This window comes from Ovis aries, chromosome 8 (assembly GCF_016772045.2).
Source record: "Ovis aries strain OAR_USU_Benz2616 breed Rambouillet chromosome 8, ARS-UI_Ramb_v3.0, whole genome shotgun sequence".
Classification (NCBI taxonomy): Eukaryota; Metazoa; Chordata; class Mammalia; order Artiodactyla; family Bovidae; genus Ovis; species Ovis aries.
In genome coordinates, this window is record NC_056061.1 from 52717695 (window position 1) to 52744977 (window position 27283).

The window sequence follows — 27283 nt, forward strand, 5'->3', positions numbered from 1 at the left end:
CACTTTCATAGCATCATCTTTCAGGATTTGAAACTGCTCAACGAGAATTCCATCACCTCCACTAGCTTTGTTCGTAGTGATGCTTCCTAAGGTAGAAGAGAAGGTACCAATTCTTCTTTGGGAAAGCTACACAAATTTTAAGAAAAGCTGATAAGTCCTTTGAGTAAGGATTAGGTTAGCTTTCTAATACTGGCACAGAAATAACATGAAACCATTACTACTGTACCTTTTCTGGCATTTCTATTATTTGAACAAGAGGTGATTTCCCATGACAATGAAATAAATTTCCTCAGGAAATGAAAATAAGCAATTCAAACCCAAAAAGGAACTCTCCTTAATTATGAGCACTCTCTCCAGAAGAAAGGAACTGTGTGTGAGAAAGAAGTGTAGCTCTTCAGTTGTGAGGTTCAGAGATAAATGGTAGATTAGGATGAACATAATTCCCATTTGAGAATGTTAAGAATTTCACACCACACAGGAAAAGGCACTGCATCTGAAGTCAGAAGATGGGAGTTTTCATTGTTGTTTTCCCTCCATTTACTATGTTGCCAAACAGGACACTTCAGCCAGCCACATCTTCCTCTTCTGCAAAACCAACAGTCCCGACTTCCTGTTGTTGGCAGGAAGTGGTTCTGCCTATGGTTACTAACTGACACCATCAGTATACACCTGGCCTGCTTCTTGAGCTTCCTGTTTTTTCTGCTTCTACTATTACCAACCCACTGCAATCCATTCTCCACACATTAGCCAATGATTTTTAAAAAAGACAAACTGCCCTTGTCACTCCTTTGCTTAATATTCTTAAATGGCTCTGTATTGCTCTAAGGACAAAGCCTAAAATTCTTAAGATATTCTACAAGGTCATGACTCAAGCCCTGCCATCTCCCCTTTTCTTGCCTCATACCATATGTCAAGCTGCATTTGGATTTCTTGCAGTTCTTCAAATATTTCATGCTCCTTACAACCTGCACACATACTGTTCCCTCTGACAGGAGTATTCCTCCTACCACTTCATCCTAACCCACGTCTCCTTTCCTGCATACTCTCAGCATGTATACTGGATAAAGCAAATCCAGTTTACCACCTCTTTTTGTATAATCTGCAAGTGAATAATGTTTTAATATTTTTAAGTTTTATTTTTATTTCTTTTTTCTCAGTTTTTCATTCATCTTATTTTTTAAAATAATTTTTTGGCCACATCATGTGGCATGTGGGACCTAAGCTTCCTGACCAGGGATTGAATCCATACCCCCTGCACTGGAAGTGTGGAGTCTTAACCACTGGACCACCAGGGAATTCCCAAGAATGTTTTAATATTTTTAACCATTGGGAAGGAACAAAAGAATGGTATTATTCATGCTCTGAGAGAATTTTAAGAAATTCAAGTATCAGAGCCCATAAATACAATTTTATTGGAACATAGCTACCCTCATTTTTGTTTTTGTTTTGTCTTCTCTAGCAGTACAACAGCTGAGTAGTTCTGAGAGAGATAGCAGAGTCCCCAAAGTCTAAAATATTTATTTTCTAATATCTTATAGAAAAAGTTTGCCAACTCCCTCCTCGAGAGTTGTGGCAAAAAAAATTATCTGAGCTTCAGTTTTCCCAACAGGGGAGTAAAAGTGATAACAGTACTAACATCATGAAGTTGTTCTAAAGATGAAATGTGATGTTGCATGAAATGTGCAGAGCCAGGATGCAGGGAAAAGCTAGTCTGAGAAAGAAATGCCTAGGTTTATTCTTTGCACAACAACCTCCCTGTCAGCCAATTCCTATCAACTTCACCATATGGTTAGTTGATCTATGTGGTTTAGACGAATCAAATTATAATAATAAAAAATACATAAAAAGGCATTCATTTTGATGGTTTAAAATCACGAGAAGTATGGGATTCATGATGTTTCATCCAATCAAAAATATGGTAATAATCTCTGTCTTTTTGAGGCAAATAAGATGAAGTCTGGTTTGATCATATCATTTTTATGGGAAATTAGCATTACAGCCAATGTAACAAGCAGAGGAAGGCACCCGGCTTCAGCTGGTATAAAAATAGAAAATAGAAAAACAGAAAAAAGTACATAAAATGATGAAGAAAACAAATATGAGCAAGTGTTTTCCATGCTCTGAGCATCACTGCCCATGGTGTTCTTCTCCACATTTGTGGACAGTGGTCCCCCATCCGTGGTTGCCCAGGCCCACAGGACCAGCGGCTCTTCCTGCTACTCTATCAGCTCAGAAAGAAGCATTAGTACCACCTGCACAGGACCAGCCAGGAACCAGTAAGTAAAATATCTGTAAAAGAGTCTGGTTTCAAGAAGCATCAACCACTTACCCACCACAGAGAGGTGTTTTTTAAACTTCTTTTTTCTCTCCCTTATATTATTCCTATTCAGCTAAATGAACTAGTTGGGGATGGATGGAGACCAAAGGGTGATGCAAGTCATAGATGACAGGATCCTGAGAGTGGAAAGGTGGTCCTTTAAGACAGGATGCCTGACAAATGCCTGGAGATAGGAGGTTCTCTGGGGAAGCAGAATAGGATGCAAGCCACACCATCCCCATCCCAGAGCAGCCATCTTTCTGGAGACCTTCTGATGAAAAGTGCATCCTGTGTTTTCACTGGCTATTTCCTCTCGGTTCTTGAATCGCCAGGACAGCTTTGGAGGACAGAACCTCTGGCTTCTGCTTCTACCTCACACCCTTGAAAAAGTCCCCGAGGCAGTGCTTTTCATGCAACTGTCAAATTAGCCAGCCTGGGCCATCACACGCACAGCACAGACAACAAACAGAAGGCAGGACGTTGCACAATGTCTGCTGCTGAAGCCCAGGGTTGCCTTTCTGAGCTTTGCAGACACAGAAGCTGGCGCTGCTTCACCATCTGGAAGCAGGCCCCAGAGTGTATTGTCACCACAGTGAGGAATGTCTGGGCTTTAACACACACTGAGGGAGAGATGGGGCACTGAGGCTTGTTCACAGGGGTGCTGGACCCAGACAGCTGCTCTCTTCAGAGCACAGCAAACAGAAAACACAGAGCTCAGTGTGCAGCTGCCCTCTGCCCTGCAGCTGCTCCTACACACTCCCTCCTGAGAGGCTCTTAATTTCAGATTTCTTCATAATATTAGAATCAGTAAAATAAACTTCTTCCAGAGGAAACATTTCCCAAACAAGCCTATTGGTTCTGTACAGAGAGACTAATTGCTCTTTTGAGTAGCTAAACGCATCCTTGCCAACAACAATAATGAAAAATTATAACCTCACCTCAAAGCCCCACCTGGAAAATAAACTTACCTTTTCCAGGTGTGCACTGGGTACTTTAGGCCAGTTTATAGGAGTGGGAGAGGGAAATTAGCAGGCCCTAGGTACCTCTCAGAACTATCTAAACATTGCCCCTTCTCCCATCCACATGCCCAACACTTTCATGTCTTCTTCCAATTATCCGATCTTTCTTCTCCAACCCAGGTTCCCATACCACTCCTGGATATCCTCTTGCCTTCTTAAATCAAGTCAAATAATTCTCTCCACCTCCCTGAACTTGGGAAGACGTATATAAACATGGGGGCTTCCCCGGTGGCTCAGGCAATAAAGAATCTTCCTGCAATACAGGAGACCCAGCTTCAACCCCTGGGTCAGGAAGGTACCCTGGAGAAGGGAATGGCTACCCACTCCAGTATTCTTCCTGGGAAAATCCCATGGAGAGAGAAGTCAGGTGGGTTATAGTCCAATGGGTTGCAAAGAGTCAGGCATGACTAAGAGACTAGCACTTTCACTTTCACGTATGAACATGGATGCTCTCATGGAGTGAATTAAAAACTCTTCATCAACATCTGTGGTGGCTCATGATGGGTGCATGTGATAAGGGAGCTGTTTCCTTGGAACTGGACCTTTATTTCCATGTTAAGGGGTAGACATGAGCAGTTGAGTTTTCCAAGTGACCACCAATTCAGACACAAGACTAGCACATAAAGGAGGGATCCAAAAGATGCCTATAAACCCTAAAAAACGAGCATCCACCTGTGTGCACACACGCGCGTGCACGCACACACACACACACACACACACACACACCTGATAGCACAGCCAGGAAGATATACCAAGCAGTTGTGGGCCAGTGCCACAGGCCTGACGATCCAAGGTGGTCAGCTTGCTTGGAGGCAGACCTAATGACCCATTTGCGTTTGAGATAAAAATTCCCAACTGTAGGCATTCTTTCCACTCTTCAATTCCCAAATTCCAAAAGTCGGTGTGCCACCCAGGATGGCAGCCTCCATTCTGACCTGGGCCACGACGATCTCATTAGTCACTTATTCTTATCTTGTTCTTCCTTCTATTTATAGGAACAGCTATCCCTTCACAACAGAGAAGTCTCCTTCTTGACCCATCACCCTTTCTCTCTCCAGCTGAGACATCCAAAAAATCAAAGGTCAAGTCTGGCCAGGCCCTATTTCGGTCCCTGAGGAGCCCAAGGTCAGAAATTCAGAATCACAGCTTTAGAAGCTTCATTCCCTCACTGCACAGAGATACGACCAGGCACCCAAACTAGAACTGATGATCCACCCAGCTTCATGCAGCCATGTGGGATGAACGACACAGAAATCTAATGAGAGTCTTCAGGGTTATGAGCTGGGCTCATGGTTAGGCCAGAACCAGCTGGATAGTCCTAAAGCATTTCCAAAAGGCACTACATCCCAGCAAGGAATGACACTTGACTCTATAAAATCAGAACCTCTGTGGTCCGCTCCCAGAATGTTGCTTAACAGATGCTGACACGGTCTTCTTGCCCAGCGCATCACTCCTTTTTACAGATTCCATGTGAACATGAACCACCGTGTTCTATCTGCACTTGTCACTTTAATTCTTATGTTTGCAGATTCCTTTTCGGTGAATCCATTTTAAGTCAGCAGCTTCTTACACAGAGTGTGGCTTTTTAGTTCCTTCAATTAAGCAGGCCATGCTTCCTGGACTTCAGTCCTTCTCCTAACTATTATATTGACTTGAACACACATCTTACTTGTAAAGTCAAAGACTCTAGTTACTCAGTTCAGACTGGAAATATTACACACACACATGGTTCTTCCTCCCTTTTCAGATGGACACAATTCCCAAATTTTTCTACACTATCAAGGTTTATACCTTGCTAGACATTTCCTAGAAAATACTCAGTTACTCACAAAAAATGTGGTGATAGGACTTCCCTGGTGGTACAATGGATAAGAATCTGCCTGCCAAGGCAGGGGACATGGGTTCGATCCTTAGGCCAGGAAGATCAACATGCTGCAGGCAACTAAGCCACAGCTACTGAGCCAAAAGCCACAACTACTGAAGCTCATGAGCCTACCCGTGCTCCAAAACAAGAGAAGCCACTGCAATGAGAAGCCTTGGCCCCACAATGAAGAGTAGCCCCCATTCGCCACAACTAAAGAAAGCCTGCATGGCAACGAAGACCCAGCACAGCCAATAAATAAATCAACAAAAACACAGTGACTGATGGCTGACAGAGAAATTGTGGATGCATCCTCTTCTGTCTCTTCCTCATTCTCTACTGCACAACAGTAATTTATTTTGAGGAGCAAAACTTGGAACAGAAAGTGCTTACAAGCCTGAAGATTTCCTGTCTGAAAATCATAATCAACTCCAATAGAAGAACAATCTGCAAAACCAGAAAGGAAACTTATATTTTGTGCAACTAGATATTCATTCAACACCTGAAATGCAGAAAGGCTGAATTAACAAGTAGGCATCCTTCCTCCACCAGCTGATCTCTCAAAGAGGATATTGGGTGGGTCCTACACTCACCTTCTCCAGTTATGTTCTGGGCACTTGCATAGCCATACATAGGCTTAAAAGTACTTAATAAAGTTGGCCCTTCCTGGCTCTGTTTTACTCCCTGGGTCAGGACAGCAAATGCTTATTGCATGAACTATGAGGTAGGGAACACAATGACTGTCCTTGAGTCCCTTGCAAAGGGTCTTTTGAGATGGGAAACAGTCTCGGCAATATACCACAGTACAGGCCATGCTAGGACCACATGAAGCAGTCCTTGGGGGGCCCTCTCCTCCCTTTGGTCTCTTTTCCATCAGGACAGGGACCTCTCCCGCTTGCTCACTGCTGTATTTCCAGTAACCCACCCAAAACCTGGCTCATAGCAGACATGCAATTAATAATTATCAAGTCAGTTTCTCATGATGTGGGAAAGCCATGAAATTATTTTTCTTTCAACTCTCTTTCTCAACCCTGAACCCAAGAAGATAGCTTTCCCATTTTAACAGAGACTTCAGCTGGACAGAGAGAAAACTGTCAGGCCTACACAAGGAAAAATACTCCAGAGAGAAGCTGTAAAGCCTCCATCTGGGAAGGATTGCCTGAAAGTGACAACGCACGGCTCTGAGATATGTGAGGGGGTGGCAGGCAGGCTGCCCTCAGCTTTGCAGATTTAGGGAGCTGGGTTTTCACAGTCCTCCAGGGGTGAGGCGGGCACACTGACCAAGCAAAGGAGAATGATTTATAACCAGAGCATCCATTTGTTGAATTACAAAAAGGAACAAAGTGGTCAAGAAGACCCAAGCAGAGGTTTTGCAGTCTGGAAAACAAAATTCAAGATGAGAAGATTAGCTGGCGAATGCAGAATTAGGGCAAAGGAGTCATGTAATGTAATTTAGCCCACTACACATGTGACAGGATGCTCTGCTGTTTGTCTTGTATCTCAACACGAATGTCCTGTTGCAGCCACAAAGTGAGGCCACTCTCAGCAATAGAGAGGTTGGAGTTCTCCCTTAAGAAATGTCATCCAGTTATCCTGCCTCCTTCTGGACCTTGTTTTTCTTGTTCTGGACTTCAAAAAATTCTAGGCATGTTGTGCATGCTTAGTTGCTTCAGTAATTTCCAACTCTTGGCGACTGTATGGACTGTAGCCTGCCAGGCTCCTCTATCCATGGGATATTCCTGGCAAGAATACTGGAGCGGGTTGTCATTCCCTTCTCCAGGGGATCTTCCTGGCCCAGGGATCAAACCCATGTATCCTGCATCACAGGCAGATTCTTTACCACTGAGCCACCGGGGAAGCCCCCTAGGCATGTTGAAGACATATCCCAGGATGACCACTCTCTTATAATTAGCCTTTTGGGGTTCCTATTACTATTTACTTTTTGCTATATTCCTGAGCCTTCTGAAAAAGTACAGCAGAAGATCTAAATAGACACTTCTCCAAAGAAGACATACAATGGCCAAAAAGCACACAAAAAGATGCTCAATATCACTAAATATCAGAGAAATGCAAATCAAAACTACATGCGGATCACCTCACACAAGGCAGACTGTCCAGCATCAAAAAGTCTATAAACAATAATGTTGGAGAGGATATAGAGAAAAGGGAACCCTTCTACATTGTTGGTGGGAATGTAAATTGGTACAGCCACTATAGAGAATAGTATGAAGCTTTCTTAAGCAAACAAAACAGAACTTCCATATGATGCAGCAATCCATTCCTAGGCATACATCCAGAGAAAACCTTAATTCAAAAAGATACATGCACCCCAGTGTTCATAACAGCACTACCTACAGTAGCTAAGACATGGAAGCAACCTAAATGTCCAGGGACAGAGGAATGGGTAAAGAAAAGATGGTACATATATACAGTGGAATATTCAGTTCAGTTCAGTTGCTCAGTTGTGTCCAACTCTTTGTGACCCCATGAATCACAGCACGCCAGGCCTCCCTGTCCATCACCAGCTCCCAGAGTTTACCCAAACTCATGTCCATCAAGTCGGTGATGCCATCCAGCCATCTCATCCTCTGTTATCCCCTTCCCCTCCTCCCTTCAATCCCTCCCAGCATCAGGGTCTTTTCCAAGGAGTCAACTCTTCCCATGAGGTGGCCAAAGTACTGGAGTTTCAGCTTTAGCATCAGTGCTTCCAGTGAAGACCCAGGACTGATCTCCTTTAGGATGGACTGGTTGGATCTCCTTTTTATGGCTGAGTGGAATATGACTCAGCCATAAAGAGAATGAAATAATACCATTTGCAGTAACATGGATGGGCCTAGAGATTATCATACTAACTGAAGTCAGACAGAGAAAGACAAATATATGATATCACTTACATGTGAAATCTAATTTTAAAACAATATAAATGAACTTATTTACAAAACAAACTCACAGTTACAGAAAACAAACATGATTACCAAAGGGGAAAGGGGATGGGGGAGGCATAAAGTAGGAGTTTGGGATTAACATACACACGTTACTATACGCAAAAAATATAACCAACAAAGATCTACTGTATAGCACACGGAACTCACTCAATATTCTATAATAACCTATGTGAATAAATAATCTGAAAACGAATGAATATATGTATAACAGAATCACTTTGCTGTATACCTGAAACTAACACAGCATTGTAAATCAACTGTATTCCAACAAAACTAATTTTAAATAAATAAAAATGTTTAAAAGTACTAGAATCATGCCAAAGAAGTGAAGTAAAGTGAAGTGAAGTGTTAGTCATTCAGTCGTGTCCCTTTGCAACCCCATGGACTGTAACCCACCAGGCTCCTCAGTCCATTGGATTCTCCAAGCAAGAGTACTGGAGTGGGTTGCCATTTCCTTCTCCAGAAGATCTTCCCAAACCAAGGATTGAATCTGGGTCTTCTGCATTGCAGACAGATTCTTTCCCTGAGTTGGGAAGATCCCCTGGAAAAGGGGATGGAAACCTACTCCAGTATTCTTGCCTGGAGAATCCCATGGACAAAGGAGCCTGGTGGGCTATAGCCCATGGGGTCGCAAAGTGAAAGTGAAAGTGAAGTCGCTCAGTCGTGTCTGACTCTTTGTCATGTCTGACTCTTTGCAACCCAATGGACTGTAGCTTACCACGCTCCTCCATCCATGGAATTTTCCAGGCAAGAGTACTGGAGTAGGTTGCCATTTCCTTCTCCAGGAGATCTTCCCAACCCAGGGATCGAACCCAGGTCTCCCGCATTCCAGGCAAATGCTTTAACCTCTGAGCCACCAAAGAGTTGGACATAACTGAGTGACTAACACACAAGCCAAAGAATTAGCTATCAAAAAACTGTGCTTCATCATGAGATACCACTTCACACCCATTTGAATGGCTATTACCAAACAAACAGACAAACAAAAGTCCCCAAACCAGAAAACACTAAGTGTTAGCAAGGATGCAGAGAAATTGGAACCCTTGTGTGTTGCTGGTAGGAATACAAAATAGTGTAGCGTCTATGAAAGACAGGATAATGGTTCCTCAAAAATGTAAATATGGAATACCTTATGACCCAGCATTTCCACCTCAGGGTATATACCCCAAAGAACTGAAAGCAGAGGTTCCAAGAGATAGCTGTACATCACCGCAGCAGCATTATTCACAACAGCCAGAAGAAAGAAGCAGTCCACATGTACACTGATGGATAAATGACTAAACAAAATAGAGTACGTACATACAGCGGAATACTATTCAGCTTCAGAAAAGAAGGAAATTCTGTCATATGCAACAACATGGATAAACCTTCAAAACAGCATGCTAAGTGAAATAAACCAGACACATGAGAACCAATATTGCATGATTCCACTTACATGGTATATCCAGAGCATTCCATGGTATATCCAGAGCATTCCAATTCATACAGACAAAGAATGTTGGTTGCCAAATGCAAGGAGAAGTGGAGAATGGAGAACTACTGATTAATACAGGGGTCCCCAACCTCCAGGATCTAATAACTGATGGTCTGAGGTGGAGCCGATGCAATAATAATGGATGTAAAGTGCACAATAAATGAAATGTACTTGAATCATCCTGAAACCATCCTCCTCCCTCCCCGGTCCATGGACAAATTGTCTTCCACAAAACTGGTCCCTGGTGCCAAAAAGGTTGGCAAGCAGGTTGATTTAATGAATATGGAATTTCAGTTTGGGAAGATGAAAAACTTGTTGACGGGTTGCACAGCACTGTAAATGTGCCTAATGCCACTGAGCTATAATTTTTAAATTGTATATTTTATGTTATGTATATTTCACCCAAAAACAGTATAAATGTTTTAAATAAGAAAAATATATCAAAAATCAACACTTTCTGACCAAGTCCTAGATGGGGGACAGAAACTGAGAGGTTCCTGAGTAAAAGACAATCCCAGGTGACAGAAGATGGTCCAGGCGCCCTCCCCATGTGGGTCCTTCCTCCACAGCCAACCTTCTAGGATCCAGCTTTGCTCAGTTCAAGAGCCTGTGCGGCACTTCCTCACCACGTAAAAGTACTCACTTTGTCCAGGCTGTGAGGAATCATACCTCCTTATGCCAGGGAGAAGCTGGCAGTGTATTTATGCTGTGCGAGCTGGGGTCCTCCCACTTTGACTAGTCCAGCAAACAGACTAGCTCTGTTTCCCAAACTTTTCTAAGTTTCGCCTCCCAAGGTCCCTTATCACACTCAGTTCAGTTCAGTCGCTCAGTGGTGTCCGACTCTTTGCAACCCCATGAATCGCAGCACGCCAGGCCTCCCTGTCCATCACCAACTCCCAGGGTTCACTCAGACTCACATCCATCGAGTCCGTGATGCCATCCAGCCATCTCATCCTCTGTCGTCCCCTTCTCCTCCTGCCTCCAATCCCTCCCAGCATCAGAGTCTTTTCCAATGAATCAACTCTTCGCATGAGGTGGCCAAAGTACTGGAGTTTCAGCTTTAGCATCATTCCTTCCAAAGAAATCCCAGGGTTGATCTCCTTCAGAATGGATTGGTTGGATCTCCTTGCAGTCCAAGGGACTCTCAAAAGTCTTCTCCAACACCACAGTTCAAAAGCATCAATTCTTCAGTGCTAAGCCTTCTTCATAGTTCAACTCTCACTTCCATACATGACCACAGGAAAAACCATAGCCTTGACTAGACGGACCTTAGTCAGCAAAGTAATGTCTCTGCTTTTGAATACGCTATCTAGGTTGGTCATAACTTTTCTTCCAAGGAGTAAGCATCTTATCACACTAGCCTGCTACATTTCAGGATAAAGTCCACCACCAGTTATCCTTCCAAAGCATCCAGGGCCTTCTCATGGATTACATGTAAAGCCAGTTGCTTCCCCAGGACCAAAAGGAAGTGCCTCAATCTCATAAAATTGGCTCTAGTCTCTGGGAAATGTTTCCTGGAGACCAGCTGTATTTCATGGACCTGGAAAACAGGGATGCCAGTACATATATATATATATATATATATATATATATATATATATATATATATATATATATTTGCCAAATAAGGAAATTTGTAAAAAAAAAAAAAAGCAAAACAAAACAACTATCATTAACAACGATCCTTTCATAGACAAAAAGTTATTTTAAGCACCCTCCAAGGAGGAGAGATATAATCTCACAATAAAAATAGTTCTCTGCAAGGAAAGAGAGCTGGCAGACTGGCACCAGTATTTTTATAGCAAACAGACATTTCCTTTCAGGTCTTGCCTCTGTCAACTGCACTTGCGTGATAGCTACTGGAATGGCTCACATATTCACTCTCTGAAAGCAAAGGAAAAGGACTAAAAAAGATGTAGGGAAATTTCCTTCCAGATCTATGACTCTAGAACATAATAAAATACCTAGTTGCTTTCCACTTGCATCACACACTCAATGATGTATGTGTGTTGTGTGTGTGTAATGCAGCATGAATAAGATGCTATTAGAGTTCTGTCCCCCGAAATTCATATGTTGAAATCCTAACTTCCAATACCTTTGTGTGGTTTTTTTTAAAGATTTTTTTTTAATGTGGACTATTTTAAAAATCTTTATTGAATTTGTTACACTATTGCTCTTGTTTTAAGTTTTTGGCTCAGAGGCATGTGGGATCTTACCTCCTTGACCACAAAGCAAACTTGCACTCTTTGCATTTGAAGGCAAAGTCCTCACCATAGGACCACCAACAGAGTCCCTCCCTGTACCTTTGGAAGTGACTATATTTGGAAACAATCTTTAAAGAGATTCTTAAGTTCGACTGCATTAGGGCCCACCCTAATGCAATCTGACTGGTGGCCTTACAAGAAGCTGCGATCAGGACCTAAGGAGAGACACCAGGAGCACTGGTGTAGACAGAGCCCACCACGTGACGAGGAAGCAAAAGGATGGTCATTTATAAGCCAGAGAGGCCTGGAACAGATCCTTCCCTTGTGGTCCTTGGGGGAAACCAACTCTGCTGACACCTTGATCTTGGACTTCCAGTCAGAAGAGTTGTGGGAAATTAATTTCTGTTGTTAGAGCCACTCAGGTTCAGGTATTTTGTTACAGCAGTCCTAGCATAAGAATATGGCTGCTGAAGTTCAATGCATGAAGCAGGGCACTCAAAGCTGGTGCTCTGGGACAACTCAGAGGGATGCAGTGGGGAGGGAGGTGGGAATGGGATTCAGGATGGGGAGACACATGCGCACCCATGGGCAACTCAAGTCAATGTATGGCAAAACCCACCACAATACTGTAAAGAAATTATCCTCCAATTAAAATAAATAAATTAAAAAAAAGATAAAGGTGCTGAATTTAATTTTTTTGAAATTAATTTTTTAAAACTGATGTTTTCTTTGATGAATTAATTAGATAAACTGTCCTAGAAAGGCCCTTAAGAATAACTTACTTTATACCAATCACTCTTACTGGCACTAAATAACACACATTTTCAGAAAGAAAACCTATTCCAGTATATGACAATGTCAACCAATACATTGATCAGATTCTTATTAACATGCCCCTCAAGGAGAAAGAACATGAACATGTTAAGATTAGGATGAGTCAATTCAGCTCAATAAATACATTCTAAACACTGTGAGTTATATGTTGAACGATTTAGCGGGGGTTGAAAAGTCAAGGGCTGTACCCACAAGGAATTCAGTGAATGCAGGTTTGAGTTTAGAACCATGCTCTCCTCTGTTGAATTTCACCCTCTCAAACACACACACACACACACACACACACACACACACACACACGATAAGAAACATCACGGCAACCTGATGAAACAGATAACAGGTACAACACAGTCATTAAGAAAGGAAGGACCTATCAGGACTTCCCTGGTGGTACAGGGTCTGGGACTTTGCCTTCCATTGCAGGGGGTACAGGTTAGATCCCTGGTCAGGGAGCTAAGAAACCACATGCCTTCCAGCCAAAAAACCAAAATGCAAAACAGAAGCTATATTGCAACAAATTCAACAAAGACTTTAAAAATGGTCCACATTAAACAAACAAACAAACTTTGAAGAAACAGAAGGACTCATTATGACAGAGGAGGCTGGGGTGAGGGGACCCTCAGAGATGGTCCTCTGAGGTTTTGCCCACTCTGGCCCACCTGCCAGCCTGGACTGCCATCTCCTGCTCTCCAGCTTCCCACTGGCCTATGAGGGTGGAAATCAGTCATCATTTCCTCCAGGGGATTCTGTCCAAGCTTCTCAGTCCTTGAGGACTCTCTTCCTTTTTTCAGTCCCATCACATGGATTACTTGAAGCTCTCATTTTAATAACGAGAGTATAAATCAGATTCTGTTAGTCCCTCTCACAAACCATCATACTGATTTATATAGATGCTATTAGAAAGCATCATGGCCAGGTGAATTACCATTTTAATGACGATAGGAAGACAACCACCCTTTCCATTTTAATTAATGGAGTTTTTGAAACACTTGGCACAATAAGTCTAAGGAGCACGAGGTTGGCTGTGTCTTAAATCACTTGGAGGATGATTTGGCAAACAGACTGACTTTGTATTTATTGCTGATGGAATCTGTCTCCAAGCAGTGCACCCTGTTCCTTACAGCCTGGAGCTGAATCAATCTTTTGATAAGCAAGAAAGGAGTGGGACGAGGTATTTCCATCTCTGTTCTACAGAAAAGGAAATTTAAACTAAAGCAGTGGTTTAAGAGCTGGAGACAGAGCACCATCAAAGCTAAACTTTCTAATGACCTACTGTCTCCTAGGACCAATGGTGGCAAAAAGCCCCAGAGTCTTGTGTCCCACCTGGTTCAACCTTCCGGAGCATCAATTTTAAGAGAAAATTTAGAGGACATTTTAATATTAAACATGTTGCAAAATAACTACAAATAGCAAATGAAAGCTCAATATAAACATCGACTTGCTTCTGGCAACCTTGGGCTCCACTTCAGTTCAGTTCAGTTCAGTTCAGTTGCTCAGTCGTATCCGACTCTTTGCCACCCCATGAATCGCAGCATGCCAGGCCTCCCTATCCATCACCAACTCCTGGAGTTCACCCAGACTCGCATCTATCGAGTCAGTGATGCCATCCAGCCATCTCATCCTCTGTCGTCCCCTTTTTCTCCTGCCCCCAATCCCTCCCAGCATCAAAGTCTTTTCCAATGAGTCAACTCTTCGCATGAGGTGGCCAAAGTACTGGAGTTTCAGCTTTAGTATCATTCCTTCCAAAGAAATCCCAGGGTTGATCTCCTTCAGAATGGACTAGTTGGATCTCCTTGTAGTCCAAGGGACTCTCAAGAGTCTTCTCCAACACCACAGTTCAAAAGCATTAATTCTTCGGCGCTCAGACTCCCAGAAAAATGAGTTAACTCTCCTTGCCTATGGTGGCAATTTAGTGCAAATTTTAAAGAAGCATAGGTAGGAATGTACGTAGGTTTACAAGATATAGTTTCTAGTAGTTTCCAGATTTTCAGATCTGCCTCTTAAATTTCTGTGGGTTTTTGGTTGTTGGTTTTTGCTTTGTTTTTCACAGAAGATAGAATTATATTTTCTGGGGAAATCTACACAAGGGTTGGTAGAAAGACAGGTTATAATTATTTATAATTATTACCATCACTTATCTCCTAGTTTTTTACCTTGGTCAACCAGGGGAATTCAGAACCAGTATTTAAAGAAGCAGCTCCCCTAGCTGCCCCATCTTTGCCTTTAATGGTCGTTTTAGCCGAGGAAAACAAATGCACCTTTAGGGAAAATAATCATTTGAAGCTTATAAGTTATTTTAACTTGAAGGGTTATGAAATTTACCAATGTTCTCTAGTCAGGGGGCAATTACATAGCTCTTGGTAACATGGACATGTGCAACAATTAAACAGACAGAAACATCCACTTTAGCAGCTCAAAGATTCTCAACTTCTGTTTTTTACTTCACATCTCAGGAACACCATGATGGACTGAAGACTCACCCTGGCAAAGAGAGCAAGCAAACATGCATACCTGCCTTTCTTTCCAATGGGACCAAGAACTTAATATACTCCCGTTTTTTAAAAAAATCACTTTGCACCCTGAAATAAGCCAAAAATAACATGACCATCCTGTCTGGGGGTTTGGTCTCCAAAATCATAAAACTTTGAAAAGGTCCTGTAAACCTAGACTCCCTAAAAAAATTTTTTCCCTCTGATTGCTTGCCATGGGAATGTCTGAAGATAAATCATGACTTCGGGGAATATGACCATCATGTGAGAAAGCTGTTTTCAACCATGAACAACAGACTATGTGCATTTGAGAATCCTGGAAACTACCTGGGGGCATTTTCCTTCAAGTTTTTATTTGATGACCCAATCTTCTGAAGCCTGGCTCCCTTGAATTCTCTTGCAAGTAAACATTTCCTTTCCTTTTTTCCTTTCAAAGTCTTTGTCTGAAGTACACATCAAGTATAGGCTGCTACTCTTTACTATTTCCACTGAAGCATATGTAACACACACTCTGAGCTGGCACAATTTATGGGACCCGATGAAATGTTAATTTCATTTTTCTCTTCCGCTGCTCCTTAAAATAGCATTCAGTGGACTCATCCTTCCCATCCTCAGACTAACACTTGAGCAGAATCCTGGGGACTTTTCTACTCAAGCAACCACTTCAAAGTCTCCTAAGAATTAAAGTGTGCTGCCTGGAGACAAAAGAAACTCCAACCTGGTTATAACAATAAATCCCCTGCCTATGCCAGCTAGGCTTGTTACATGCTGGACTCCTGCAGCAACCTGGGGACGGCTGACGTCCTTTCTCTTTCTGTATGCCCAACAGCTGGCCAGCTTCTCATCCCTCCAAGGTCAAAGCAAGTGGAGGGGCTGTGGAAGTCCTGTTTGGGGGTTGTAAATTAGAGTGAAATGTGCCAGAACAAACCCCCAAAATCTGTCTCCAAGCAGTCCACACCGTTCCTTACAGCCTGGAGCTGAATCAATCTTTTAATAAGCAAGAAAGGAGTGGGAGCAGGTATTTCCATCTCTGTTCCACAGAAAAGGAAATTTAAACTAGAGCAATAGTTTAAGACAGAGCAGCAGGAAAGTTATACTTTCTAATGATCACTTTCTAAAAGCTTATGTCTCATTCCCTCCTTTTTTTATTAAATTAACTTTTTTTTTATTGTTTACTGTCCTAACACTGACATATAATGTTGTGTATGTTGTACATGTACAGAAAGAAACTTTCTCAGTTATACATACACATCTATCTGTTCATCTTTGGATTCTTTTCCCATACGGGTTATTACAGAATGTTGATAGATCTCCCCCTTGGTATACATAGGTTGTTATTGACTATTTTATGTGTAATAACTTGTATTTGTTAATTCCAACCTCCTAATGTACCCCTTGTGCCCTTCTTTCTTCTTTAGTAACTATAAGTTTGATTTTTAAGTCCCTGAGTCCATTTATGTTTTCTCAATTAATTTGCTATTTTTAGATTCCATCTATAAGTAATATGATATTTTTCTTTCTTGACAAATAGAGTATTTCCTGCCATGTTTCTTGTTTCCTTTCTGGAAAAGGAATATTTCCTGCCATATTCCTGGTTCTGACTTTCTTTACTTAGTTTGATCATCCATAGTTTTAGCTATGCTCCTGAAAATCCTATTTCATTCTTTCTCGTGGCTGTCATATCCTACACTCTATACATGGGTGATTTCATGTACTCATTTTTCTTCTACTGATGGCTCACTCCTATCTTAGCCTCTAGATTCCTGGAAACACTAGCTGCTGGGGTTGCCCTCACACTTGGGCTGAACTTGGAGTGGACCCAGGCCAATCATCTCTCCACAAGGCCCCAGCAGGTCTTCAGGAAATCCTTGGGCATCTTTTGCCCTGACAAATTCTGGGAAGGCAGGTGATCCTGCAGCCTAGGCCACCACTGAACCCTAAATGCATGTACAGCTAGACTCGTAATCCCATGACAGCCCCTCACATTATGTCTGGGGTGAAGGAAGTACCAGTATATCTCTTTGAAGAAATCTTTTTAACAAAGCCTCTGCTCTCAAAGAACTTCTGTTCCGGAAGTGGCTAATGAGATTTGGAAATCATGAAAAGTTCTCAAATATCTACACTGGAATTTCTACTTCTTGGTCTTGCCCTTTCCTTTGAAATTGCACATAATTTGAATGTATGCCTTGTTCAGAACTTTAATTTGGTTCCTATTTTATTTTTGTAGGCACACATAGATGTCTAGGAGAGTCTGTTCATTTCCAGTTAGTTACTGAAGCTTATTTTTCTCTTATATGTGTGTGTGTGAGTCACTCAGTCGTGTCTGACTCTTTATGACTCCATGAACTATAGCCCTGCCAGGCTCCTCTGTCCATGGAATTCTCCAGGCAAGAATACTGAAGTGGGTTGCCATCCTTTCTCCAGGAGAAGATCCAGGAAGAAATGGCAGCCCGCTTTCTGATCCAGGGATTGAACCCAGGTCTCCTGCACTGACGGCAAATTACCGTCTGAGCCACCAGGGTATGGATCTAATAAAACTGAGGAATTTGAGCATTTGAAAGGGCATTGAGTAATGAAATCGGATACCCTTTCACTCAGGGGGCAATCCCCTCCCCAGTCCTGACAGATCCCCCAGCACTAGCTGGAAGCAAACCTACTTTCTCTTCCTCAGATATCTGAGGAATGTCCTCAGAACTGGCCAAGGCTGCTTTTTTGCCAGGCGAAAAAAAAATATTCCCTGTTCCTCATATGGCCTGGTACTCAGACCCTCATCATCCCATCACCTTCCTCAGGACCCTCTGAAGTCGGTCTCTGTCCTCTATAAAGGAGCCACCCAGGATGTGACCCTGAGTAGAGTGGTCCCTGGATCCTCTGGCTCGAATGTCACAGGTTGGTAAGGCCCAGGCTGTAATCCCAGCTCTATACTTGCTGCCTATATAATCTCCAACTAATTTCTTAATCCTTCTGTGCCTTAGTCTCAACATCTGTTAAATAGGAATGGTGATGAGAAATGGAGTATTTCCTGCCATATCAGAAAACAAGGATGTCACAGTCATCAGCAATTGCAGCCACCACAGATGGTGAGTTGGTGAGCCTGAGGAAAGTCAGGAAAGAAAAGTCCTGCCATTTAGCAGCCAGTAGCCACTTCCTATGGTGAGCCCTGAGGAAAATTGGGATGTAAAAACACAGGATACTGGTCCCAGACATCTGAGGTGCATATCAAAGGAATGATTTCAGTAAGCCCAGACTCTTGCATCTTCCCATACATAGAGAAGCACTAAGTTCCTTAACTTGGGATATTAATTTTCTTTAATTAACAATCATCTTTTGTCCACACCCTCTCCAGCATTTATTGCTTATAGACTTTTGGATCACAGCCATTCTGACTGGCATGAAATGGTACCTCATTGTGGTTTTGATTGGCATTTCTCTGATAATGAGTGATGTTGAGCATCTTTTCATGTGTTTGTTAGCCGTCTGTATGTCTTCTTTGGAGGAATGTTTATCTAGTTCTTTGGCCCATTTTTTGATTGGGTCATTTAGTTTTCTGGAATTGAGCTGCAGGAGTTGCTTGTATATTTTTGATATTAGTTGTCAGTTGCTTCATTTGCTATTATTTTCTCCCATTCTGAAGGCTGTCTTTTCACCTTGCTTATAGTTTCCCTTGTTGTGCAGAAGCCCCTCTTACACTGTTGGTGGGAATGTAAACTAGTACAGCCACTATGGAGAACAGTGAGGAGATTCCTTAAAAAACTGGAAGTAGAACTGCCTTGTGACCCAGCAATCCCACTGCTGTGCATACATACCGAGGAAAACAGAATTGAAAGAGACACGTGTACCCCAATGTTCATCGCAGCACTGTTTATAATAGCCAGGACATGGAAGCAACCTAGATGTCTATCAGCAGGTGAATGGATAAGAAAGCTGTGGTACACATACACAATGGAGTGTTACTCAGCCATTAGAAAGAATACATTTGAATCAGTTCTAATGAGGTGGATGAAACTGGAGCCTATTATACAGAGTGAAGTAAGCCAGAAAGAAAAACACCAATACAGTATACTAATGCATATATATGGAATTTAGAAAGACGGTAACGATAACCCTGTATGCGAAAGAGCAAAAGAGACATAGATGTATAGAACAGTCTTTTGAACTCTGTGGGAGAGGGAGAGGGTGGGATGATTTGGGAGAATGGCATTGAAACATGTATAATATCATATAAGAAACGAATTGCCAGTCCAGGTTCGATGCAGGATACAGGATGCTTGGGGCTGGTGCACTGGGATGACCCAGAGAGATGGTATGGGGAGGGAGGTGGGAGAGGGGTCCAGGATGGGGAACACATGTACACCCACGGTAGATTCATGTTGATGTATGGCAAAACCAATATAATATTGTAAAGTAAAAAAAAAAAGAGAGAGAGAGAGAATGAGATTAAAGTGCTTTTAAAGTTATGCTTCTTGTATCTACCGCATGCAACAATAAAAGCAAAATAAAACTTGGAAAAAAATCATCTTTTGATATTCTGACTATCTGCTCCTTGTTGCAAAACTTTTATATAACCTGCCCCCCATGCTACCTCCTCAGAGCAGTTCTCTCAGGGTTACTTGAAATGCTGCCTCCCAGACTTAAGCCCTAAAAATTTCCACCAATTAAAATTTCCACCAATGAAACATAACTCTCAACTTTTAGGTTGTGAATATCTTTAAAGTCCACAGTGATAATTATATTCCCTACTTCATGAGGGTGAGACAGGATTGAGAAAACAACTGTGAAGCACTTACAACTCTACCTGGCACATAATCAGCTCCATACAAATATCTATTTGCTTTGTTTGTTTTCTTTTTTAAAGCCTGTTCTCATCACTGAGAGCTATTTCACACAGGTTCATGTTGGCCTGGTGGGCCACTAAGACCCTCAGGTTACCTCTTTCACATGAACTGCAGCTTAGCGGAACCACCCCATCCTTTCCTTTTTTCATTGATTCTTTGATCCCAAATGCAGAAGAAGACCTTCAACTACACTGTGAGCTCAACATTATATCTCTTGCCTGGAGATGGGTCTTATAGAGAATCCTACAGAAAAATGTCCCCTCTATATCTGTCTCATGATGAGTAACACCAGGGAGGTGTAGAGATGGAGCCCTGTGGTGTGTCCACTCTTCCCACACCTTATCCTAAGGGAGAGTATGCCTCTGTAAAGGCGGGACACACATCTATGATGGGGGTGGGAGGCAGTGACTGACTTATTCACAGGTCCCTAGCTGTAAAATGTAAACAACTACAGCCACCTAGCTGTGAGGACCAAAGGAAGCTGTGCAGCAGGAAGCACACAGCCAAGCTGTCATCAGACCCACAACATTAGAAGATCAAAAATAAAGGATTTGGAGAGGAATTCTGATTGGTAAAATGCCTCAACACCTGGGGACTAGAGAAATGGGCAGGAGGAAGGCTACATTTTCCAGAAGATGCTGATGATATTATTTGCAAAGTAAAAGATGACCCCATGATGAGCAGAGGAATTAGCCTGGAAGGAACAATAGGGCAGCCAGGGTTAGGTATGCACACCCATGCAGAGGCAGTGGGATAAACCACACACACACACACACACACACACACACACACACACACACACACACACACACAATTCATAACCCAATACTTGCCCTTGTACATACAGTGCACTCTGATCCTTTCTCATCCCTTCTATTGAATTTCACGTTTTAAAAAAGGCTGGTGCAACTCACTACACTGATAGCATTCCACTGATGAGTCACAACTTACAGCTGAAAAACACTAGTAGATATGGCATGCCCCAATCTGCAGCCCCTCTAGGTTGCTAGAAGAGAGAAAAAAGTTCATTTGGCATACACTGATTTTATAAATCCTTTCCCAGGTGCTCTTGAGCTAGCTTCTCTAAGAATTTGTTCTGGAGGGTTGCCAGGATTCAGTGTTTCCTTCTTTGAAGTCTACCAGCTCGGCTACCATCTCTCAAGCCTGCTCTGAGGGACTGTGAGCTAGGATGCCTGCTACTTGAACCTCAGCTCAGTTTCAGGGTTTCCGGATCCTCTTATAGGGGTTTGGGCTGCCCTTCCTTTATTGAAAGGAAGGAGACAGACTGGGAGGACACTGCCTTCCCTGTCTCCTGTTAATATCACCTCATCTTTCATAAACACTGGGTAATCTTCCTGACAAGAACACAGCTGTTTGTTGCCAGGCGCCCCAGCACCTGGCTGCCTCTCCTGCACTCTGGACCTTATCCTTGTGGCCTTGGCCTTTCTTGCCTGCGTTTTAGGTGATGCGCTCCCACTGGATCACAGTCCTGGATTCCAGACCTCGCCTCCCCACTGTTAACTGGCGGATTTGGCTGGGAAAACTTATTTAATATCTCAACCTAATTTTCTTCACTTGTAAACTGGAAATATTACTGTTTACCTTTGGGATTTTATCAGAATTAATTTATACGCGGGAGTTCCCTTCTCCTCCCTGGAGTAGCAGGGAGACTTTCCCCAAGCTACCTTTGCTTTTAGAACACCATCACAGGCTTCGATTTTGTTAGATGAAATCCGGAGTATCAGCTGCGATTACCCGTGTCATCTAAACCGCGGCGGAAACCACAAAGCCTCCGAACAAGTTTCTAATGAGGCGACTCTCCGTCTTCCTCAATTAATTACACAGAAACGATGAAAAAAAAAGGGGGGAAAAACCCGAATGCGGTATTTCCCTCTAAACAGTAGAATGACCTGCAGGCAGGCGCCTAGGCACAAGCAAAATGAATTAACAACAGTCAAACCCGCGTTATTCCCGGAGCCCAGCCCACCGCCAGGGGCGCGCACCCGGGAGCCGCGGGCCGCACGTTCCGCCGGGACAGGCAGGTCTCCCGCGCCCGGGTTGGGGGCTTTCTCGGTTGCTGGGGACATCGGGGCTGGCCCGCCAGAACAACGAAAGTTCTGCCCCCCCGGCGGGAGAAGGTATGACCTATCATTGAGTGCAAGCGAAAGGAGGAAACCCACCCCAGCCCCGGGCGCCGCGCTCCTTGCTTTTTCGGACGCCCTCCGGCAGGACGCGCACAGCAACCCGCTTCCAGGAAGGCTCTGTATTTGGGTCCACTCCACGCGTCCGCACTTTTGCCCCGGGCACCCTCGAGCAGCAGATCTCTCCTCCCCACTCCCTTCCACTCAAACCATCCCCTTGCAACCTCAGCAAGCCCGACCGTCCGTGGGAGCCAGAGCCTCAAGGCCCCAGAGTCCCGCGCCGCCCGCGGTTACCAGCTCCTGCAAGGTGCGTGAGCGCAGCCGCCGCCTTCAGCTGTCTGGCCGGCCAGGCGCTCCCGGCGCTGCGGTGCGGCGGGGACGCGCGCTCCAGACCTGCGGCGGAGGCGGCGTGGGGCCGTCCCTTCCACCCCCACCGAGTTCAAGGGCGCCCCGCTGGAGGAGCTAGCTCTGCCGAACGCTCTGTGCCCTGGGTTGGGGGGTGGCACTCACACACCTTCTGGATGACAGCCTGTCGCGAGGAAGGGAAAAGGACCCGAGCGCATTGTTAGCCCTCCCGGGGCTCGGCAGTGCGCCCGGTTGGCCAACTTTAGGTAACCAGAGCCCGCGAACTGAGCTAGGAGTGAGGCAGTCTAGGAGGGGGTTAGGAAAAATCCTCAGTACTGGGTTCAGGTTCAGTTACGCTGGGACTCTCCATCTTGAGCTACTTTAATACCTGAAATTGATCTCCTCATGCCTGCTGGCACCGGGTCTGCCAGACAGGGCCCCCCAAAGATGGGAGTGAAACAGGAGTGGTTTCAAGTTAGAGACCTAATTTGCTCCTGCCTTCCAGTAAATACTTATTGAGCCCTTACTCCATGCGGGTCACTGATCGGGCGATGGAAAGCAGCCCCCTGGGGTCTATATTCTAGGGAAAAGACAGGCAATCAACAGAACATATAAGAACGTGTCCTGTATTGGATTGCGACAAGTGTTGTAGAGAAGAAATAACTCAAGAAAAGGACAGAGAATGTTGATGATGAGGGATGCAGTATTAAAGCAGGGGATTGGAGAGGACCTCCTGGTAGGGCTTGCCTTCAAGCTCAGGAGGCCTGGCGCCCTGGAAGCCAAGTGGAACCAGCGCTGTATTGCAGTGGGGTAAATGCAGCGAGAGCAGCAGGCAGGCAGGTTCGTGATTCTGATTAACTCCATCTCTTGGTGCCAGAAAAGGATTCCTGGAAATGACAGCTGATTTTTTTTTTTTTTAAAGCTAGTTTCATCACTCCATGTAAAATGAAGTATTTTGCAAACCATCCTTCCAGCTATATTCCTCAACCTTGGCCATAGGAAATTTAATTCTAAATGGCATAATATGACCATCTGTGATGAGATGCACTAGTCCTTCCGTAATGCTCCATATTGGTTACACATTCCTGGTCACCGGGAAGCAATCCATCACCCAGGCAGAAGAGCCGGTACCGCCCTGTTGATGGTACAGGAGGCGGCAAATCCAGTCAGAGCACGGAGCCTCAGAATGACTACTGCTGAGAAGACACGTTGCAGACAGGCCTGTCTCTGCTTTAGCTGTCAGAGTCGGGTGGCCTCTCTCGGGCAGAGGGCCAAATACTCCTGAAAACAAGGGCATATCTTACCGTCTGAAAAGGGCCACTAACCCTTAGTTTCCGAGGCTGAAACTGCAGCATTCAGGGGGAGCAATATCAACAATGGGATGGCAGAGGTCCCGTTTCGCTCCTGAGCATCTCTGCCTCCCCATCAGCTCAGTTCAGTTACTCAGTCTTGTCTGATTCTTTGCGACCCCATGGGCTGCAGTAAGCCAGGCTTCCCTGTCCATCACCAACTCCTGGAGCTTGCTCAAATTCTTGTCCATTGAGTCAGTGATGCCATCCAACCGTCTCATCCCTCTGTTGTCCCCGTCCCCTCCTGCCTTCAATCTTTCCCAGCATCAGGATCTTTTCCAATGAGTCAGTTGTTCACATCAGGTGGCCAAAGTATTGGAGTTTAAGCTTCAGCAGCAGTCCTTCCAATGAATATTTAGGATTGATTTACCTTGGGATTGACTGCTTTGGTCTCCTTGTAGTCCAAGGGACTCTCAAGAGTCTTCTCCAACAAGACATTTCGAAAGCATCAGTTATTCGATGCTCAGCCCTCCTTATAGTCCAAATTTCACATCCATACATGACTATTGGAAAAACCATAGCTTTGACTAGATGGAGATGGACCTTTGTTGGCAAAGTAATGTCTCTACTTTTTAACATGCTGTCTAGGTTGGTCTTAGCTTTTCTTCCAAGGAGCAGTGTCTTTTAATTTCATGGCTGCAATCACCATCTGCAGTGATTTTGGAGCCCAAGAAAATAAAGTCTCACTGTTTCTATTGTTTCCCCAGCTATTTGCCATGAGGTGATGGGACCAGATGCCATGATCTTAGTTTTTTGAATATTGAGTTTTAAGCCAACTTTTTCACTCCTCTTTCACTTTCATCAAGAAGCTCTTTTGTTCTTCTTCTCTTTCTGCCATAAGGGTGGTGTCATCTGTGTATCTGAGGTTATTGATAGTTCATGCCTCCCTGTGGCTGCATCTATTTCCTTCTTCCTTCTCCCAGTGCCAGCAATATCTTCTTCCTTTTCTTTAAGGTCCATCTCAAATGCCACTTCTTCTAGGAAGCCTTCCTCACTGCCCCAGCTACAAACAAACTCTTATTCTAAAATCTGATCCCTCTTTATAGTACCTGTCATTTTAGAGTTTAACTCTAAAATCAGCTCCTCCTATTCCTCCATAGGCTTGTTTTATATTAAATTTCTCCACAAGTCCCAGCTTAGTGCTTTGTATCCAGCAGACATTTAATGAGTTTTTTGTTAATAAATCTAGAATAATAAAGCTTCATTTTCCCTTTTTAAATTGACATATAGTTAATGTACAATATTATGTAAGTTACAGGTAAATTGTATACTGATTCACAATATTTAAACATTATACTCCATTTATAGTTATTACAAAACATTGCCTGATTCCCCCATGTTGTATAATATATCCTTGTAGCTTATTGTATATAAAAGATTTTACCTCTTAATCCCCTATGCCTGTCTTGCCCCTTCCCCTTCCCTGTTGGTAACCACAAGTTTGTTCTCTGTATCTGTGAGTTGTTTCTTTTTTGTTATTCAATATATTCACTAGTTTGTTGTACTTTTTATATTCCAGATATAACTGATATTGTACAGTATTTGTCTTTCTCTGTCCACTGTCCCTTAATTTTGTCACTTCATTCCATAACACCTTTCAAGCTGACAGAAATTTAGTGATAGGACTTATGTATAGCCATAGCTGTTGTCTGTCAATACAAACTGACAACAGTTTACTTTGAAGTCAATTCTATTTGCCCCATTTTGAAGTGGGAAAAACTGAAGTTTATGAGTAATGTCCCCAGGGTCATGAGACTAGAGTTGAGATTTAAACCAAGGGGATTTAGAGCTGAGATTTAAACCCAGGGCTGTTTAACTCCAAAGTACACACCCTTCACCACAAACTTATGCATCTCCTCATTCAGTCATGTATTCACACATGTGTTCATACCTTGAGTGATCAACACATGTTTCTATTTACTGTACTCAGCTCTGCAGCAGGTGCGGAGGAAATGACAGGTGGTTAAAACATAGTCTTGCCCTCAAAACTGCTTTCAATTTGGTAGAAGGGACAGACCGATCAGGAAACAACCAGACTTTAGTGATAGAAATCTTATAAAAGAGATGCATAGAGGCTCTACAGGAGTGCTTTGTTGAACCTTAGGTGATGACAATAGGGATTCACTGAGATAAAATGTAATTTTAATTTTGGAGGATACATCATAGTTTGATAGAATGATATTAAAGAAATATGGTAGGAAGAGTGAAGAGCACATGCAAAAATATGGAAACATGCAAGAAAATGTGCATTCAGAGATGGGCTACAGTAATTCAGGAGGGCTGCAGCATAGTGAAGGAGTACTGAGATGGGGCTGAAAAGGTAAGCAAAGCCAAACCACAGATGGTCCACACATTAGCTCCATGGAGTCAATTATCCCCTGAACATGTATAAAATCATGGATGACTATGTACAAAAACTTTGTGCAGGAGAGTTTTGTGACCTTTAGTTAGAGTCTCAATGGGGCTGATTGATCTGCGGCTGGAAGGTAGGGAAATCTGTTCTCCTCACCATGGCCAGCTGTCCAATCCACAGACCACAGGCCATGGTAAGGGGAACTTACTAAGGGATTGCAACATCAGCCAGGATGCTCTGTATACCTGGGCAGGAGTGTAAGGCTGAGCCCTGCCAAATCACCTCAAAACATGCAGTGGTGCTGCCAATCCTGGGCAAGGATAGCTGGACCCTGACCCTCTCAGCATCTTTGCATGCTCTCAAGACAAAAGGAGCAGGTAGCTGACTGGTATCTTTATAAGAAGAGATTAAGACACAGAGAGAGACCAGGGGCACTCGTGTACAGAGGGACCACCATGGGAAGAGGCAGCAAGAGGATGGACCTCTGGAAGCCAAGGAAAGTGACCTGGAACAGACCTTCTCTTTTCATTCTTCAGAGGAAACCAAGCCAGAGGCACCCTGATCTGGGCATTCCAGTCTCCAGAACTATGGGAACAAAATTTGTTCTTTAAGCCATCCAATATGGTGACCACAGAGCATTAAATCTCAAATGAGGCCCCTGAAGTGTGGAGTTCCAGACCCCATGCTGGCCACATGCCCATGATGCCAGAACTTGGAAATAGGGGAACAATGATCTGAAGACAACTAGGGATTCATCAGCAGAGAGATGAGCTGAAAGCCGTGAAAAGGGTAAGACTGCTCCCTGGGAATGTGAAGTGAAAACACCAGAGGGCCGGTACTGGAAGCTAGACAGGAAGGAGGGGAGGAAGGGAAGAAGACAGAGAAAAAGCAACTAGAGAAATCAGGGGTGGATGAGAGGAGGAAGGTGACCCCTAATGGAGAAATGAGCACTAGGGTCTAAGGCTCAAGGTCATGGGACTAAGAACCGAAGACCATTGACCTTTGCATGAAGGTCACGTGGTGGGAATTGAGACCAGGTTGCTGCTGGATCAGGAGTAAGGGCTGCAGTTGCAGCCTACCCTTCTAAGGAGGGGAGGGGTAGAGGAGGAGAGGGAGG

At 43.6% G+C, this 27283-nt stretch overlaps 1 protein-coding gene across 4 annotated transcripts in view; it reads right to left on the reverse strand.

The window, feature by feature from the left end:
• MRAP2 (melanocortin 2 receptor accessory protein 2) overlaps positions 1-27283 on the reverse strand; it is an 82592-nt gene that overhangs the window by 31241 nt on the left and 24068 nt on the right. For 2 of the 4 annotated variants that reach the window (XM_060419239.1, XM_027972719.2), the window contains exon 1: positions 22344-22459. The exons of 1 other annotated variant lie outside the window; for it this stretch is intronic. The gene's annotated coding sequence lies outside the window, so the exon portion shown is untranslated. Of the gene's footprint in view, positions 1-22343; positions 22460-27283 lie in introns of those variants that run through there. One more of the 4 variants, XM_042253437.1, reaches the window with a different exon arrangement.